Source organism: Mus caroli, chromosome 13 (assembly GCF_900094665.2).
Source record: "Mus caroli chromosome 13, CAROLI_EIJ_v1.1, whole genome shotgun sequence".
NCBI lineage: Eukaryota > Metazoa > Chordata > Mammalia > Rodentia > Muridae > Mus > Mus caroli.
In genome coordinates this window covers 76,295,277-76,316,266 of record NC_034582.1, presented here as the reverse complement: position 1 = coordinate 76,316,266, position 20,990 = coordinate 76,295,277, and positions in this window count along the sequence as shown.

Sequence of the window (20,990 nt, the reverse complement as noted above, 5' to 3'; positions counted from 1 at the left end):
TTCATTTACATTTTAAATGCTAGCCCCTTTCCAAGTTTCCTCTCTGAAAATCCCCTATCCCCTCCCCCCACACCCTGCTCCCAACCAACCCACTCCTGCTTCCTGGCCCTGGCATTCCCCTGTACTGGGGCATAGAATCTTTGAAAGACCAAGGGCCTCTCCTCCCATTGATGGCTGAATAGGCCATCCTCTGCTACATATGCAACTAGAGACACAGCTCTGGGGGGTACTAGTTAGTTCATCTTGTTGTTCCTCCTATAGGGTTGCAGACCCCTTTAGCTCCTTGGGTACTTTTTCTAGCTCCTTCATTGGGGGCCCTGTGTTCCATCCAATAGATGACTGTGAGCATCCACTTCTGTATTTTCCAGGCACTGGCATAGCCTCACAAGAGATAGCTATATCAGGGTCTTGTCAACAAAATCTTGCTGGCATATGTAATAGTGTCTGGGTTTTGGTGGTTATGAAATTCTTAGACAAATGGATGGATCTGGAGGATATCATCCTGAGTGAGGTAACCCAATCACAAAAGAACAGACATGATATGCATTCACTGATAAGTAGATATTAGCCCAGAAACTTAGAATACCCAAGATACAATTTGCAAAACACATGAAACTCAAGAAGAAGGAACACCAAAGTGTTGATACTTCATTCCTTCTTAGAGTGGGGAACAAAACACCCTTGGAAGGAGTTACAGAAACAAAGTTCAAAGCTGAGATGGAAGGAAGGACCATTCAGATACTGCCCCACCCAGGGATTTTGTATCTATTCTTCTGTCATGGGACATCTAGGTTGTTTCCAGCTTCTGGCTAACACAAATAAGGCCACTATGAACATAATGGAACACATGACCCTGTGGCATGGTGGGGCAACTTTTGGGTATATTCTCAAGAGTAGTATAACGGGGTCTTCAGATAGATCGATTTCCAATTTTCTGAGGAATCTCCAGATTGATTTCCAGAGTGGTTGTACTGTTGGGAGCTATTAAGACAATGCTATTGTCCTGATCTCTGAATTGGGCCTCTCCCCCCAAGAAGAAAAGTGGGTAAAAAGTGGGCCACCGACGCACCGTTCCAAGAACAACCACAGAATGTTCCAGCCCTAAGTCAGCGCCAGATGTCCTGACCACACCCTGATACCACCAAGTTCCTGCTTCCCTGTGTAGCTGCCAAAAGAAAAATTTCTACTGCCCCACCCCTCCCGCTAAGTACTTGTACTTCCCCTTTTGCTTGTGCATTTCTACTGCCCCACCTCTCCTAATGAAAAGTACTTCCCCTTTTGCTTGTGCATTTAAGCCTTGAGCCTTTCTGAATAAAGCGAGATCTTGATGCTACTCAGACTGCTTCCATGTGTCGTTCATTACACAAGGTTCTCGTCTCTCTTTACCCCCCATTTGGTTCTTAGGAGAAGGTCCCCTCGAGACCCTCGAATAACTGGACCTGCTGGACGGGTCAGTTGTACCAGTTTACAATCCCATCAGCAACGGAGGAGTGTTCCTCTTTCTCCAGGTCCTCTTAAACCTCTCACCAGAGGTTTTGATCTTAGCCACTCTGATTGGTGTAAGGTGGAATCTCAGGGTGGTTTTGGTTTGCATTTCTCTGATCATTAATGACTTTGAACATTTCTTTAGGTGCTTCTCAGCCATTCGAGATTCTTCAGTTGTGAATTCTTAGTTTAGTTCTGTACCCCATTTTTGATTGGGTTGTTTGATTTTTTGGTGATTAACTTCCTGAGTTCTTTATATATATTTTGGATATTAGCCCACTATCAGATGTGGGGTTAGTGAAGATTTTTTTCCCAATCTGTAGGTTGCCAATTTGTCATATTGACTAAAGCCTTATAGAAGCTTTCCAGTTTCATGAGGTCCTATTTATCAATTGTTGATCTTAGAGCATGAGCAATTGGAGTTCTGTTTAGGAAATTTCCCCTGTGCCAATGAGTTCAAGACTGTTTCCCACTTTCTCTTCTATTAGATTCAGTGTATCTGGTTTTATGTTGAGGTCTTTGATCTACTTGGACTTGTGCTTTGTACAAGGTGACAAATAAGGGTCAATTTTCATTCTTCTACATACAGACAGCCAATTAGACCAGCACAATTTATTGAAGATGATTTCTTTTTTCCATTGTATATTTTTGACACTTTTGTCAAAAATCAAGTGACCATAAGTGTGTGGTTTTATTTCTGGGTCTTTAATTCTATTCCATTGATCAACATGTCTGCTCTGTACCAATACCATGCAGTTTTTATCACTGTTGCTCTGTAGTAAAGCATTATGGAGGGTCCCCCAGCCTCCCATTTCCTAAGGTTGTCTGAACTCAGGGGTGGTGATTCCCCCAGCTGTTCTTTTATTGTTAAGAATTGTTTTTGCTATTCTAGGGAAATCTCTTTATAATTGACTTATCCTATAAAACTGCCCTCCTCAACTCTCTGAAGATGACAGTGTGACTGTCAACATGTCCTAATGATTCATGATATGAGCTAATTTTACCTACAGTTCAGTTTTCACTCTCCACATTGCTTATTTTGCATTCATGAAAAATAAAGGAGAGATCTGTTTCCCCATCCTAAGCTGATGAAACATATTTAAAAAGGTCAAATATCTATTTAATGTAAAAATTATGTGCATTTAGTCTTTCTATTCATTCTTCTTCACACTGACAAACAAGATGGATTAAAACACACACAAATTTGTTTCTTCCATCACTTTGTTAAACCTGAGAAATTTCAAAACTCTGTATTAACACTGGAGTGTCATAAGATTTGTAGTTTGATATTTAAGGAAAGTAGAACCTACATGTTCTTAATTATTTGACCCAAAATCTTTCCCAAATTTCAAATGAAAGAAAAATGAAGCAAGGGAGGGAGAGAGTGGAGGCAGAAGAAAGTGATACCTGAAGTCTAGATCAAATTATGAAGCTAGGTAGTTCAATACTGCTGAAAATAAATATGTATGTAGAAAAACAGAGGAGCTGATGTTCAAAACATAGAGTCATTGTAAAGCAATTTACTTTGTTAACAAATATTTATATAAGTTCCTTCAGTGTTTCAGACACATCTAAGAATTTCTGAAATATCAATGAATCACCTAAACAAACTTCTCTCATAAGAGAGCTGATATAGTCATGGAGGAAGTCTATTATTAGCTATATAAAGCCACATGAACTTCAGTGGTAGGTACAAATGGGGCCAAGAACAAATAGACTTTTATGAGCTTGTGTGACAAAGACTGATTCTCTCAAAAGGTGAACTACTTTCAGAAATGTGGGAATACAGAGAGTGCAAGAAAAGTCTGGGGAAGATAACACCAAGAGGAAGAAGGAAGGCATGACAGGGATTGTGTACTAAGCTCTACAAGCTATAAACATGTCCTTCTATTAAATGACATTTGCTTAGAGACTAGAAAGAATCTTGGAGGTGAAAAAAGCCCATTTCACAGATATAGAAACTTCCTACAATAACTTCTCACAGATAGAACAAGGGACAGAACCACACACTGTTTGTGACCTAACATATCTCATGAACATTTGTATTCATCTCTCTTCTTCTAATAGTTTATGATTTCCTTGGATATGTCCCGGCATCAGGATCTAATACACTATCTTGTATGTAACTGGAAGTTGCAACCTTGTGTGTGTGTATGTTTGTGTGTGTGAGATCAATAAAGTTTTTACCAGCAACCTCAGGCTTACTGTGTTTTTATGATGGCAACATGCATAATTCCAAACTAAATGATAAAAAGGATATTCTCATTACTTCTGTATACATTTTCAATATCAAAGTACAATTTTACAGCATGAGAATGTGTAACAGAGGAACCAATAGCACTTAAAGTAATTTTGTTCTAAAGTTGTTCTTTTTTTTAAGGAATTTTCTCTTTTTAAAGATTTATTTATTTATTTCATGTATGTAAGTGCACTGTCACTGTCTTCAAACACATCAGAAAAGGGGGTCTGATCCCATTACAGATGGTTGTGAGCCACCATGTGGTTGCTGGGAATTGAACTCAGGGTCTCTGGAGGAGTAATCGGTGCTCTTACCCGCTGAGACATCTCTCCAGCCCTAAAGTTGTTCTTTATTCAAATAATTGTTTCATGTTTTAAATGGCCATATTTATTTTCAAAATTAAGAATTCATTTCTTTCAAAACCTCATTCAAGATAAGAAAGGATGAGAAAAGAAAAAAACCTGGTTTTCTGTGCCTGAGTTCCCAGTACTTCTCAGACCATAAGCTAAATGTCTCAGCTTTTCCACCACACCGTTTAGAGAATGTGGTGGGAACAGAATGCAAAAGCAACTCAGCTGGAAAATATCTTAGATGAAATATTTTTGTCAAGCACTTTTCTCATGTGAACTTGATTCTAGTTTGCTGTATACCAGTCACCACTTTTGCTCATGTCCTGAGGACTTAGAGAAAGAAAGAAAGAAAGAAAGAAAGAAAGAAAGAAAGAAAGAAAGAAAGAAAGAAAGAAAGAAAGAAACTATGCCTGGGTCAAATGAGCAAAAGCAAAACAAGCACATTGAAGAGCAGGTGCATCTGCTGTAAGGTCAATAGCTAAAGGCTGAGCTTTAGGATTCTCTAAGGCCCTTTTCTGTGATAAAATGACAGTAGGGAGAGATGCTTAAGGCTCTCTTCCTCGTTTTTTTTCTTCACAAGACAGTACATTATTATACACAAGAATCCATTTCTATTTTTTAAAGGTATCTATCAAGTTTGATAGCTTTTTGTTTGAAGTGAATAATAACAACTTAAATATGAAAGTTAGGTTTTCCCCAGATGTGCTGTCTCAATAGGGGTGTGTGTGTGTGTGTGTGTGTGTGTGTGTGTGTGTGTGTGTGTAAAATCTGATCAAACAGATTTTAACTGTTTGTCAGATTTCCATCTTAGAAAGTAGATATCCTGAACTAAGTAGCCATTGAGCTAGGGGTATCATATGATAAAAGATATAACACATACACACACCAAAGAAAAGTAGGAAGGAAGGAAGGAAGGAAGGAAGGAAGAAGGGAGGGAGGGAGGGCGGGCGGGCACCCATATGAAGATGTGGTGGCAGAACACAATCATCCAAAAGTTAGTGACCTCCACAAAGAATACCACCATCCGGATAGTGTAAAGAGCTGGACTAACTTTCCAGAATCTCTCATTAGGTATTACATACAGCAAAAAGATTCTGCACGTAAACTGCAATAAAGATTTTATACTCTGTATTGTCATTGTATGACTGTGCTTGTTAGCTTTAACTATAAACTCAATGCAGCCTGTAGGAATTTGAGAGGAAATCCTCAGTTGAGGAATTGTCTTGATTAGCTGGCCTGTGAACATGTATGGAAGGGATTTTCTTAATTGTTCTTTGGGGTAGGAGGACACAGGTCATTCTGGGCAATACTGTTCCTTGGGAGAGTGGTCTTGAACTTATAAGAAAGCTAGATGAGCATTAACTAGTTATCAAGCATGAGAACTATGCTATATCATATATGTCATGTATGAGCATGAGCTACTAATCAAGCAGTGTCTTCCATGCCTTCCACTTCAGTTCTTTGGCTGTGGATTGAACTCCCTCTTAGGAGGTAAAACTGTGGAACGACAAACAGTTATGCCTTCAAATTGCAACCTAGAGGTCCTACCTTGACTTTCTTTAACAATGGACTATGGCTTGGAATTTTAAGTCAAATATTAGCCAACTCCCCTGAGTTGCTAATGATCAGAATATTTTCTCACAGCAACAAAAGAGAAACTAGAGCAATGACCTATGAAGCTGGTGTTGGATTACAACCAAATTCATAATATGCAAATTAATATATTTTAAAAACCAAATTCATTTTGAAGCCAAGGACTCTCATGGGTTTCATGTTTAATTGGCCTGTCTTGAGTGGATATTGAAGAAACAAATTAGAAAGAGAATAGCTCATGGATGTAGCTGTCACCAGCCACAGCACTCAGCAAGTTCTTATGCTTTCTCCTGCATTTCTTCAAAGAGAAAGATGAGAACCGGGTGTGCAGGCAATGAGGAGTTTGTAGCCTGGGCTTTAGAAGACTTCTCAATCATTTTTGTCTTAGTAAATACATCAAGAAATAAAGTGAAGGCAGGAAGGTGTTACTCACCAAAGGAAAGATGAAAGAAATATTGAATGACAAGATCACTCACCTATCCTGAGACTTGTGACAAAGCAATTACCTGTTGTTGCATTTATTTGAAGGAAACTCTGGAGTTTAGGGACTGACTGACTTGAGGACATGGGAGTATGGATGTGCTGACCTTCAGTGAGTACCTTAGTGACTGGCTGATTTGGGGGAAACAAAGTTGCTAGGGCAGGATTATTGTTGATGATTTGCAAAGTATTTATAACTTAACTTAGGATCGTATCTGTATGATTTTGAAATAGGACCAAAGAGTATTCCTTTTCTATTTTTTGCCATTAACTAGAAGAATATCAACAATTTAGTTGAGGGAGGAATCAGGAATAGAGATTACTGTGTTTAAGTAAAATTTTTGAAAATGATATTTTTCTTATTATACTTTTAAGAAAATATATGTGTTGGCTTAATAAATTAAGTTTTTATTTCCTTAATAAACATTAAATTTTCCTTGCAAAATTGCCAATAGTGCATTATACTTTATAATTAATCATCAAAGAGTTAACTATTACAATATAAGTGATTAAGTCTAATTTTAATAGTGACAAAATATTCATAAATTACATATCAATATTATTCACAAACTGTTACACATGATACTTTAAAAACTTGCTGTCCCATTTTTATCTTCAAACATTTAACCTTAGGCATCAGCTATGTGTTTGTGTTTAAAATACAATTCTGTGTGATTATAAAAAAATTGCTGTATTTTCTTAATTAATAAGGATACAAATAAGTTTCAATATCCTAGAAACAATATGCAAGAAACTCTTTGTATTCATATATAATTTATTAATAACTTTGTAAGCTAAAATGGAACATATGATTACTAAATTATAATCTTTCATCTCAAAGTTCATTACTAAATAATAATGGGGTTATAAAATTATATAAATCTTATATTATATCTTATAATTTATGTGCAGTCTTTATGTACTTTCTTCATAATTATATCACAGGTTGAGACAGAAATCTTGCCACTTTTAGGACACTTAATGATTTCCATCTTTCCATTAATTATGCCAACTTTATGAAGCCCACATTTATTAAGACTAATAATGCCATTCTTGTGTTTTCTATTTTTATCAATCAGAAGAAGATGTAAAAGAACACTCCGTGTAGTGATCACTAACAACAAATCATTGGCCAAGCAGCATCACTGCCAAAGAAACACAGCATATCCCCTCACCAATCAAGTGTGGAAAACGTAATTTGTTGAGGAAGAGGTGTACACTAACAGAAACCATTACCCACATGGGAGTATATGATTTCAAACTTGAGATAACTGAAATTGGTTAAAATTTTTAAACCAGTTCTTTGGAATCATTAGCCACACTGCAGCTATGCGTGGTTAATGTCCACAACACGGGCCTCTGAAAACAATGTCCCCATCACAAAAATTCCCAGAAGCAGAACTGGTTTGCAGACAACTCCACGCAGTGTTTGAAAATGCAAAGCTTCTCCGAGTCTGGTGAATTTCTTTACTTTAATCATGATTTACATATAATAGTTTGCAACGTCACAGCTTTCATTGTTATAGAATATGCTTGGTCACTTTTGCCCCTTCACCTTCTGTTGTCCTTCCCTCCCAACACTCACTGGCCTCCTCCTTCAAATAGCTCTGAGCACACATTCATATATTTTTAAAAAGTAGTTCCGGAGTATGAGAGAATGCATGATATATTTGTTCTTGTTGCTGTTGTTGCTGCTGTTGTTTCCTGTTGGGTTTGGTTTGAGTTCAGCAGGAATAAGAGTGTCTTGGGTAGCTAAATCTAGACCCAAACTCCCTGTGTGACTAGGCTGGCTTGAACTGCTTATCACCCTGTCTCTGTCTACCAAGCTCAGGAGTTAGGTATTTGTCTCTCAGAGTCCTGCTTGTCTCTCAGTGTGATCATTCTCTTCTTTACAATTTAATGCAAATGCCATAATGTTGGCCTTCTCTGGTATCATTCCTTTGTCCACTCTCTCCACTCTTAACCTTTTAGGTCAGGATCCTCCAGTCTGGGAATCCTAGTGATATGTAAATACTTTTACAGATTCTAGCCTCTTTGTTCAACTAATCTACAACCTAAACTTGGTTAATTTTCTTCAAGCAACACTTTGTTGCCACCCAAAGCTATGAGGCTCTTTGACTAGCAATGGATTCATGCCAAAGAAAGAGTATCTACTTCATAAGGATCAGCTACCAGTTGACTTCTTTCCTGCAACTGGACACCCACACATAGCAAATGTCCCTGCTTTCTCACAAGTATAAATTCATTGTTTGATGTTTATCTTTAGCTAATGTCCACATTTGCTCAAACTATTTTTAGGTCTCATTATTTGGAGAGTCTATTTTCTATACTGAGATGTTATGCTGTAATCCCAGAGTCAAGTCCACTTATTCCAGTGTGCCCTGGAAAAAGCACCATCCTTGCTTACAGATTCCCTCATTTAAATGACTCCAGACAAAGCTTTTTCCTGCATTTCTCCCTGGCTTTAGCTTGTGAACTTTTGTTCTCCAGCCAGAGTTACAGGTAAAAAAAACACTTTGTGTGTGTGTGTTCCTGTCCCATTAAAGCTGTTCTCTGACCACAAGTAGAGCATCTCCAGCTCTCTAAGCTGAATTTCTTAACCTCTGCTGTAGGATGGAGGGAAAGATCTCTCTCCATGATACTTCTGCACTACCCACAAGGGCCAAAGTTCTCTCACAAATCTTTTCACAGATTCTGTTCTTTCTCAACTTTCTTCATGCTCAATAGAAGTTTCTGAGTTGTTCTCTGGGTCCTTGGATGAGTGATCACATAATTTATTATTGCATGCAGCTCCAATCAGCTTCATTTCTCATCCAAAATGGAGAGGAGTCCTGCTTGCTAGGAAAGTGTAATTTCTGTCTGGGAGCATCTTTGTCATTGTGTAGGCAGTGTTGATTAAAATGTGTAACTCCTCTAAAACACCGGGTCTCTACATGACAACCCATTCTGCATGCTTTTCAGTTCCCAATCACCTTCTCTCATTGCCACAGACTAACCCTTTCTGGGTCTCCTATCTGCACGGAATGGGTTTCTGGTTTTAGGTGGGCAAAGGAGTCGGCGAGATGGAGGGGTGACAAACAGACTTGACCCAAGGGAGTGTGGATCTGAATGTAATTTGTCAAATCGAGCATCAAACTTTTTATACAGAAGAAAATAGGAAAGTTAGGTGACACACCAGCAAGGTACAACAAGGTACCGGATTCGTACATAAAACAGAGGAATGCAAACATGGAAGGACTGGCAGGAACCAGCTGGGATAAAATTCAATGTTAACAACTGGGATCAAAAGCAGCCCCACCTAAGGTCAGCTTAATCTTAGAAGCCAGGGGCAAGGGCTTCGTGCCCTTGCCATAGTTCCTATTCTAGTTTATTGTATAGTCCACCTTCCCCCTAGGCCATTGTAAATACTTGTGTATGGGTGTAACTCAGCTATCTATGGTAAATTCCTGTGTAGGGCAGTGATTTAGCAATCCATGCCCAGGGCTCAAGGACTAACTAGGACTGGTGAAGAATCTAACTTAGCTATATGTCAAATAGAGGCACTTATAATAAAGAAATATTAAGGGAAAGCACACAGATCCGTTTACCAACTAAAGCAAGGACACTGGAGCATTCGTTATACAGGATGCCACGATTCCAGGAGACTAAGTCTCCATGAACTTTTAGCCTCGGGACAGCACCCAGGTTTTTGGGGTCTGTCACACTTTTCACTACTAGGGTGGATGTAGCATCTCATGATGACAGAATGTCCTCACTGCTATGATCACGAAAGTCAGATACAAAGTCTTTCAAGTACTTAATTATGTTTTGTTTTACATCTACCTCAGGCTCCATAGTATCCCCTCCATCCTTCCCTTTTTACCAAAATAACACCATTTGGTAAAATTCCTCACCTCTGTCCAACCAGAAGCAGCACAAATGAGGTACAGTTTATCTCTGCCTCTAATTTCAGATACATTTGTAGTCTCATCGCATAGCAGTCTCCACTCATCCAGTTGTCTTTCACAAATAGAGCAAAGCAGAATCTGCTTCTAAGTTAAACAAAAAACAGAAATCAGAATGTCAAGTTATAATTGGCATATCCCAGAGATAATCAATATTGCCTTTTGCAAGTTCCTCCCACAGCTAAAGCAAACCCTGGTTAACGCTGGCCAAATCTTGACTAATTTGGCTTCAAGTTATTACCATACTTAATATCTCTGAATCAACATTGATGACTAAGATGAAGTGAACTACAAAAAATGATCAGTCCTCAATGCAAAAAGTTTCCACTTTGTGCCAATGATTGCTGGCGCACCTGTTTTATGTTCAGAGTGGGAAAAGTATCAAAAAAAGATGTGGCCAATTTTGAAAGAGACGGAATGTTTTCAATATCTCAAAATAGCTCAAATATATAGCATTGCTTCTACTACTTATTCAAACTACAAGGCTGATTAAGCATATGTATAATGTAGGGATGGAAATTAAAAATTACCTACTCACAGTTCACCTCACCCTCCCAGGTTCCAGACTGATGTATAAGAATTGGTGTTTTATCACCAAAAACGAAGAAAAAGGCTACTGTTTGTGGGGTGTACAAAAAGAAGTGACTAGAAAGGACTTTTAGGATTGCTGATAGTGAAAGACTCCGAGAGGAGCCCCTCGCTCAGGCCTCAGGACAATAGCGGACACCCAAGAACTCACAATAGACCAAGCTTGATGCAAACCACATGAGGCTTTATTCTGGGAAAGCCAGAGCTCTAGAGATGACTCATATCCCACGCAGGGGTAGAGGAGTCGACCTCGAGGGGAAAGAGGACCCAGTTTTTATAGGCCCTCAGGGGGGAAAGGAGAAGGGGGGAGTAGGGGATTTCCAGATCTAAACAATGTCTATTCTAAAATGATTGATTCCTCAAGAAATGGGTATGGGAGGGAAACAAGGAAAGAATCTAATGAAGGTGCAGCAACTCCGGATTGGCCCCGACTATGGTTGCTAGGGAGATCTCCCGACTCTTTCCCAGCAACCAATATCACAAACACCTGGCAGTGAGGTGCAGCAATGGGCACACACCTGGTCAGAACATTGGCAGACACACAGGTTCAAGGAGCGGCCAGAGCATTGTGCACCTTTATTTTTCTAAATCAGTGAAGCTAGTTCTACTAACAATGAAATCTATTTTGCCAATTTCAGGGCTTCTGTGACCTTTTACATTCTATCAGGATCTTTCAATAGCACGTGGTCAAGAACCTCTATAATGTTTATTCTAGTCCCTGCTTCCAGATGGGGACTTATTCTGTTAATCCAAATAGCCACAGTGTACTATAGAACTGCTCTGATCCAAACCCTGCAAAACAGAGCAGACATGCACTTCATTGTTCTTTACTGGCAGCAGAGTATTAAAAGTCACAGTTTGAGATCCACTAGAGGCTCAGCAGTCAGTGATGAAAAGCTGACTCCAGGTGACTAACATGGGTACCCCAGTGCTGCCTGAAGAGTCCACACTGCCAGATTGGAAACATAGAGTCGTGCTGTAAACTCATAGGAGTCATGACCTGAAGGAATCTAGCTTCCAGTCCTCCTTGGAATCAGAACAACAAAGGCTCCAATGCTGTAAGGCTGTAATTTACGTCTGTGCAAAGCAGGGAAAAACTATAGTTGGTCAAGAGAGGGCAATGGAAACACTTAAAGGATGGGCATATGGGAGGGGTCTGAGAAGCAGCCAAACCTTACAATAAATCCTTAGGATATTTAGTAAAAGTAACTGAAATCTCAAACTAGTTTGAAGCTCTTAAGAATGTACTCAGTTCACACCAGGTCAAATGTGACTAAGGAGTAGTCATGTGAGACTACACCCTCCAAGACAATGCAGCATCAACTTTCAGAGCAGTGAATGAGACTGGGAAGGGAAATGTAAGACAATTGCCCACTTATCAAACTTTCATTTTGTTTAATATCCAAGCCTATGATTTTTCTTTAACTAATATGTCATTTCAAGTAATATATCAATAAATTCTAAAATTATGTCTCATTTTTTAATTATTATATCAATGTTTTGGGCAACGTATTTTCAACTTCCAGTTATCTCAAAGCTCTTTAATGCAAAATACTTTCCAAGTATTTAGAACAAGTTTGCAGGGCATAGTTTTGAACAAAACACAAGAATTATCTTAATAAAATTCATGATGAAGAAACTATCCCTTGAGCAATTCTAAATGTGTGTTAGAGAGGTTTCTACAGATGAGACTCAGCCTAATATACAGTCAGGAAAACTCTCCATGAAAACTGACTGCACTGATTTAAAAGTAAATAGAAGTTACTCGGTTGAAATTCTGAAAATGCAGTGGTTGTGTACATGCCAGATAGTCTGGCTGGCTTCCCCAAGACACATTGCCCAAACAACAGAACAAAGTGAGAGGTCAGCATGTACTTTGCTGTGTGGAACCACGAATTCACATTTGGTGAGTTTCAGTGCAGTTTTCTCTGGGCTGAGGTAAGGTACTGACAAGCTGACAGCATTATCCTTTCAACCTGCGCATTGCTGACACCAGAGCCTGCTTTAATTTTATGTTTCTATGAAATAAAATTATAACTACTTAAAACTGAGTTGAACAAATATTGTGGAAAGTGATAGGAGATGGCATTTCTTTTATTTAACAGCAATTGCTCTGCATGCAAAGCACCCATACCACAGACAGCAGCGTCCCTCCTGGTGATCAGGATCTGGTCTAACAAGCACCTGTGTTAATTAGCATTTGATCTATCAAATCAGCAAGAAATCCATAAACAGGGACACACCGTTCTGCATTGCAGCTTCCTCTACTGTTTATCCATAAAATAAACACATAGAAAATTTCCTTTACTTTTAACATATAATTTGTTCAATTTTATATTATCTAAGGAGTTCACTTCATTAAAGCAGAGTTAACGTTATCACTATAGATTGTGAGAGGAAAATGTTAAGTCTGAGATCCTTAGCTTGTACACTGATAATAACAGTATCGACAAAAGCCCATGCAATTCCTATGAACACTTTTAAATATTGGTTTTTAAAGAATACAATTGATTGTTTCTCTATTCTTGGGTAACCTCCTATGTATTGGTATGTGTGTGATATACGATGTATTAAATTACATTTATTAAAGCTAGTGATGTTGGTAGCTAGGGTTAACACATGAAACCCACATGGCTGCCATACATACCTCAGATCCATAAAATAAACTCCTCCCTTAAAGGGCAGAACCATGTATTTGGGGTACTTTGAATCACTAGGCTAATCCAATCTTTTCCAATCATGGTTCAATGGCTTCTATAGAGCATTAATACTGTCCTTCTAGCTGGCTGTGGTGAGCATGTGCCCATGATCCCAGCACTCAGAACATACAAGTAAAAGAATTCTCAGTCTTAATACAGACAGGGCTGAAGAGAAAGGCCTATTCTAAAGAAAAAAAGAAGAAAAAACAGGACAAATCAGAGAAAACAGCCATAAAAATACACTCCTGCCTTTGAACAACACAACCCCTCATGTGCAACAAAGCCATACTCCGATTGCGCAGGTATCTGTGTGAATTTCTCTCTGTTCCTCATTAGCTTGCAGCTCCTCTCACGGCCCTGCCTGCTGATAATTGCATATGTCAATAGATCTAGTCCATCTTGAAATGTCTCATACTGCTCTGTTAATACTGCTCTAAACATGCCACAACACTCTTTAGACCCACTCTCGTGATCACTAAATCTCAACTTGGAGGACCTTTAAAGTGGGCATACATCTCCTGATGTATTTGTTTCTTCTCACAAATACCTACCATCAGCCCACATATGGTTCTTTGCTGAATAGGTGAGTTGTGGTACATACAGGATATCTCACCAGTGGAAGCATGGCTTCTGCTACCATACAATTATGAGACCTCTAGTTAAGGCATGGGAGCTATACAATAGCAAAGCACTGAACAATAATTGTCCCACAGCAAAAGTGAGCATTTAAGTGCCTTCCTTGAGGAAAAACAACTAGTAAAATGTATCTCCTTCCTAGGGACTGATGTAATTGCACGTCTCAGTATACTTCCTAGTCCATAGCCTCCCAAGTAAATGAAACCATGCATGGCAGCACTGAACACAGCATCCCATTTTATAATGTTAAGCAGCAAAGCACACTTAATATTCTGCATCCACGGGGGCACTATTACATGGCTCGAGGGTACACCATACCCAGGAAAAGTTATAATGGACCCCTGGAGTCACAGTATATAGAGGTATCTCTCTTCAAATATTCTATCCAGCTGTCCTATAATCTTGTGGTGAGTGTGGCATTTACTGACACATGAGGTTTTTTTTCAAATCTATACCAACTGCTCATTGTTTGATAGGCATCTGTCTCTCAGCTTTAACTCTAATACATCCCTGTCTTTTCCATGTCTGCTTTCTATTAGGTACCACCCACTGCCTGCCAGTCCACTGTGTGTGCTTCCATTCTGTTCTCTAAAGCATCACTTCCTCCACAAATAACAACGGCATTGTTCAAACAAAAATCTCAGTTATCTTAGCATGAACTAAATTCTTAGTTCATTCTTTCTTCCTAATCATGGCCAGGAAAACCTGTGTATAGCCTTCTCTTTTACTCTCCAGTTGAAACAAAATCAATCAATCAATCTCTCTCTCTCTCTCTCTCTCTCTCTCTCTCTCTCTCTCTCACACACACACACACACACACACACACACATGCATCAAGATAGTTGAAATGCTGTGGATTTAGATATTTAGTTTTGTTCTTTATTGACTTTACCCACCCAGATTGATTGTAACGCTGCCGATACAGGGACTGTGTCTTTTCCTCTGACAAGTAGAAAGTCTTCCATTAGCATGACACCTATTATATTAGGTGACTGAAAGAACAGGTAATGAGTTCAGAGGGTGCTATGCTAGAGACAGTTGTCTAGAAGTTTTTAACATATACTAGACAAATCCATGGCTGTAAAACATTTGTAGAAGGGAAAATATCTAGAAACAATTACAGAAATAAACTCTCTACATGTAAGCAGACAGTTCTCAAGCAAGCCAACACCCTACTAGCAAGAAATATTTGAGCATATGATTATAACAACGTTGGTGGCAGAGACTTTGAAGGTAACAGTAACATTAGCAATAGCAATAAAGAGAAACCCTTATTTATTTCCCATCCACTATATGATTTAAATAACTTCTTGTGAGTTCAAACCTTATCACAGTTGAGCTCTGCTGCTCCAGCAGAAAACTGTGTAGAACATAGATAGCTTCCTCTTCTTTGAAACTATAGACAGCTTTGGCAATATATCTGAATTCATTAACCTCTTAACTCTGGTACAAGTCCATATTCACAAGTGTGACAATGATTAAGTTAATGAGTTAATCATTTCTTTCTAGTTACAGCCTTTATTAATTAGTTGATTTAAATTGGGAGTGGGAGGAGGAAGGGAAGGAAATTTCTGTAGTGACAATGTTCATAGTGCCAGATACAATTTCTGAAGACTTGGATTGTTTTTCAGTTGTATATTGAAAATATAGATATATTTTCGATATTGTATGTATTTTTAATCCATCAAGTTCCACTAAGCTGATTATGGTATTGTAGCAAAATAAACTGCTTGGCATACACTATGTGTCATTTCTATTAACATTGTACCTTAAGTGGAACCTACAAGGACTGGGACATGGTTCACACAGGACTGTGAGCTCGATGCTCCCTAGCCATTGAGCCAGAAGTTAAGGGGAAGAAGCCATACCTTCAGCATCACTTGGGTCTCTTAATGGGTTTTTATTTCATGTGCAGTACTCTATTTCTATATTTGTTTCAAATTGTCAAAATTTGCTCAATTTTCCTAGCATGAATTGGATAATGTCCTTTTCAGAGAGTTATTGACATAGACATTGTTCAAATAATATTCTTAATATATTAACATTTTCTTTTCTTACCTATTATTTCATATACAGACTGCTAAAGAATTGGCAACTTTATTTATCTTTTTAAAAAACTGAACTTTTTTCATTAATCTTTTGCAATTTTATTATATCTCTTTCTTTGCTAGTTTTTTTGGAGATGAAACCAAGCAAAAGGAGACTACTACAAACATATAGTACTGATGAAGATAAACGAAATATATTAGTAAACTAAGCTCTATAGAACATTGTAAAGCTCATTCCCCATGACTGAGTAAGATTCTTGCCAAGTATGGAGGAGAAATGCTTCAACCTATGCAAATAAGTAGACACAGTACATCATATCAATGTGATGGATAAATATCAGATGCTCATGTCAGGAAGTCGTTTATTAACTAAGAAAATTAAACTTCTCATCATAAGGACAAGGTAAGTTTCCAAAAATATGCAACAAACTCACATCTACAATCATACCAATTTACAATATTTAAAGCATTCTCTCTAAAATCTACAGCAAGACAAGAGTGCCCTTTTCAATGGTGTTTCTTCAACATAGACTAGAAGTTCTACCCATAGATATCTAGTCAGAGAAAAACTAAAGACCTAAAAAATTGGAAAAAAATAAATTTAAAAATCTTTTAATGTAGATGCATTTTATGCTTTAAAAAAAACTGGAAAGAATCAATCAAGCAACTGTTTCAACTGGTTAATAAACAACTTCTGAAAATTAGAAATTACAAAATAAACATTCCAAAATCAGAATCATTTCTAAGTATTAATAGTAAAATTTGAAGAAAGTCAATGAAAAATCCTACTTACAATATTTACAAAAAAAAATACTTAACCAAGTATTTTTAACCAATGTAACCAAGAAGAAATTAAATAAAAAACAGATGAATAGACATATATCCATTGTTTATTGATTTTTTTAAGGGTTTAAACATGTGTGTTACTGAAATTACCCTGTGGCTTCAATAAAATGTTAGTCAAACGCTTTATATTCTATACTAAAGTAAATGACAACATTAAACAAAAGGAAAAAGCTGGAGGCGTCTGACTCTCTGGCTTCAAAATGCACTACAAAGCTTTAGTAGCCAGAGTTGTACAGTGCTTCATAAAAATAAACAGACATGCAGACCATCGGTGCAAAACACAGAGCTCAGAAAGGAAACATGTAGACATTACCAGTCAGTTGGAGTTTGATAAAAACAATAAAAACTAAAACTGCTCTCTAAGAACAGTCTATTGAATCAAGTTTAGAGCTAGACAGCTGCATACAAAGACTGAAGGTAAACCTGGGTGTGGTAGCTCAGGCCTGCAGTGCCCAAATCAGGGAGGCTGAGGGACAAGGATCACTGGGAGTTCTGAGCAGGAAAGACTGAAAACAAGAGAAAGGAAGGAGAAGAGGACTTCATCAGTATTGTGAAGAGGCTCAGCATAGTCAAGAAAAACACAAAACAAATTAAAGTCTTAAATGCAAGCTATAAACTCAAGCTATAATATATATATATATATATATATATACATACATATACATATAGATCATATACATATATATAAGCTAAAATATTCATTACATTGGTAGTATGTGCAATAATTATGGGGACATGATGATTAAGACAAAGGCAATAAAACCAAAAGACATAAAATGTGTAGCCAGGCAGTGGTGACGCATGCCTTTAATCCCAGCACTTAGGAGGTAGAGGCAGATAGATTTCTGAGTTCCAGGCCAGCCTGGTATACAGAGTGAGTTCCAGGACATCCAGGGCTACACAGAGAAACCCTGTCTCAAAACACAAACAAACAAACAAACAAAAAAGTGATTTTTAGCCGGGCTGTAGTGGTGCACGCCTTTAATCCCAGCACTTGGGAGGCAGAGGCAGGCGGATTTTCTGAGTTCGGGGGCCAGCCTGCTCTACAGAGTGAGTCCCAGGACAGCCAGAGCTACACAAAAAACCCTGTCTCAAAAAACAAAAAAACAAACAAACAAAAAATAAAATAAATAAATAAAAAGTAAAATTACATTAAAGTAAAACAGTTTTGTGCAACTGCTGAAAAAATCTACAGACAAAGCAGTAATCCACAGTATGGGATGAAGTCAAAAATGCTGGTGTCTTTGGATAGTTCATTGCGTCATGTGACGTTTTTCTGGAAACTGTCTTAAGAGAGGATGTTTTCGCTGAAGCAGACATGTGGGGAGATGTTTTGCTGAAAACAGATATGTGATGTTTGCCTGGAAAAAGGACATGTGAAGTTTTGCTAAAGTGGATGTTTGAGAGAACACATAATGTTTGGAAAGTATAAATTTAACCCAACAGACAGTTGGTGATGCTGTATGCTATTAGTTCGCCTTGGCACTTTTTGCTGATCATCATTTGTCATGACTTCATAGAGAGAAACACACAAAGAACTTCCAGTGGTGTTCAGAGGGACTTTGTGCCACTTCTGCAGACTTGGGCCATTTGGCAGAGCCTCGAGTCTCTTCTGGATGAAACTACCATTGCTGATTCCTGGATGGTGTTGGTGAGTGGATCAAGCTACCTCTGCTGATTTGTGTGAACTCAGCTGCTGATATCCTGACAATGCAGACTAGACTCTCCCCAAGACTAGACTCTTATTTCTAAATAAGTCCACACCTTCCTTTGACCTAGGATCCTCTCCTTTCTACTGCCTCTAGTGGGTGGTGGGCTAAAAGGAGGTTAAAGGATTTAAGTACATTTATTAAAGTAGGTTTTGCCTACAAGAGGAGAAAATTTTTGTCAACTGATATGAGGTAAATATTCAAAGTGTATAATGAACTTGGTTCAACAGCAAGAAAAGAAGGAACCAAATAAAAATGGGAAAAATTCCAGACTAGGTGAATCTCAAAATTAAACAGAAACAGCTAGCAAGTGCTTTGTAAATGTTCAAAATCTCTATGTCATCAAAAGATTACAAATCAAAATCATAATAAGCAATACCACAGTTTTATTGTAATTAATAGGGTCAAAAGATAAAAGTAGTAAAGGGTGAGAATGTAGCTAAGTAGTAGATTGTTGCCTAGCATTTGAGAGGTTGTCTTCCATCCCCAGCACTAATGAAAAAATAAAACAAGAAGAAAATGAACTGGTCTATATTAGTAAAAATGTGAAATACTAAAGATACTATGGAAACCATACAGAGGATCTTTAAAATCCTCAAACAGCTACCATCATATGTCTAGCAAGAACCCTGAGCATGCAGGCATAAGGCATGCAGGAAAGGGGCATTGCACTCTCGTAATCCTCACAGCAATATTGACAACAGCACCAATGTAAAGCTTCAAGTCCAGTGTGGACAACCTATAGAATAAAACACTATTTCACCATAAGTACAAGAAATTCTGTAATGGATAAATGGGGAGGACATTAGGTAAAATAACACAAGCATAGGAAGAGAAATGCCAAATGGTGTTGGTCCTACGCAGGAAAGCCTTGACCTGAAAGCCTTGATCTCACAGAAACACAGCAAGAATGTGAGTGAAGGGTGGGCTAACAGTGGGAACTGTGGCTGAAGGCTTAGTTCAAAGATTACAAATTAACTCAGATTAGAGAAATAAACTCTAAGGATCTGTTTGTGATGTGGCAGCTATACTTATGAGGGAGGGTGTGTTGTCCTAACAAATGCATTGTGGATGTTAAGCATTGTCACCACAGGCATGATTGTTATATGTTGTATTCCTAAACTAGGTTCAACTATTTCAGAATATATACATATATAATGTTTATATCATAAATGTATAAAAGCCTATCTATTAATTCAGACTATTAAAAAGTAAGTGAAAACTGTAAACTTTTTCATGTGACATGAAATGCTAGATTGTAATCCCAATCTTCTCATTTTCACTATTTTTTTATTGTAAGCACTCTTACAAGTGTAAATACTTTAAAATATCACTGTTTCGACTTTATACATGACTGCAACTATAATGATGTGCACTTTCTGTGCACATCCTTAATCCTTTGAGGGTTAAGAGACTTTTCAATTTTACATTCCCATATCTACATCAGAAAAGCAAGTTATTCAATGTCAAGTAACTAAGAAGTTAAAAAATAATAGCAGAAGTTCACTTCAGGGACTCTCAAAAGAGTTGCCAGCAGACTTGCTTCCCGTTTCCTCTTCCTTTTACTCTCTAACACATCTCTCCAAAGACTGATAGATGACAGAAGATAGATAGATAGATAGATAGATAGATAGATAGATAGATAGATAGATAGACAGATAGATAGATAGATAGGTGTATAATAAATAAATAGATCATAAAAGGTAGGTAGATAGACAGACAGACAGACAGACAGACAGACAAATAAATAGATGCATATCCTTCCCTCTCCTATTTCAAGTGCTAAAGTAAAAACCATTTAAACTTTCAGTATTTATTTGTTGGGAATTTTACACTTTTACACAATGTGTTCTGCTTTAATCCACCCCTCCCCATTTCCTATTTACCAATCTATCCCTTATCCCTCCATGACCATTTTCCTTCCCAACTTCACTGACTCTCCTTTCCATGAGGCCATTTATTGCCAAGATCTCTTCAACTGCAGGTGGGGCTTCATGAACCCTCCTACATTTCTGCTGGCATTTCAGCTGGCTTGATCTTGTACAAGTTTTGAAGAACATGCAGTCACAGTCACTGTGAGTTCATGTGCACAATGGACTTCCATGGCCAACCAATCCTGCTTTACTACAGACATCTACTGTTCTGTCTCTGACAATCTTCCTGCCAAGCTTTCTGCAATGGTTCTTGGGTCTTGATGTAAAGGGTTATTACAAATACGTCCACTTTTCTGAGGAACCGCCAGACTGATTTCCAGAGTGGTTGTACAAGCTTGCAATTCCACCAACAATGGAGGAGTGTTCCTCTTTCTCCACATCCTCGCCAGCATCTGCTGTCACCTGAATTTTTGATCTTAGCCATTCTGACTGGTGTGAG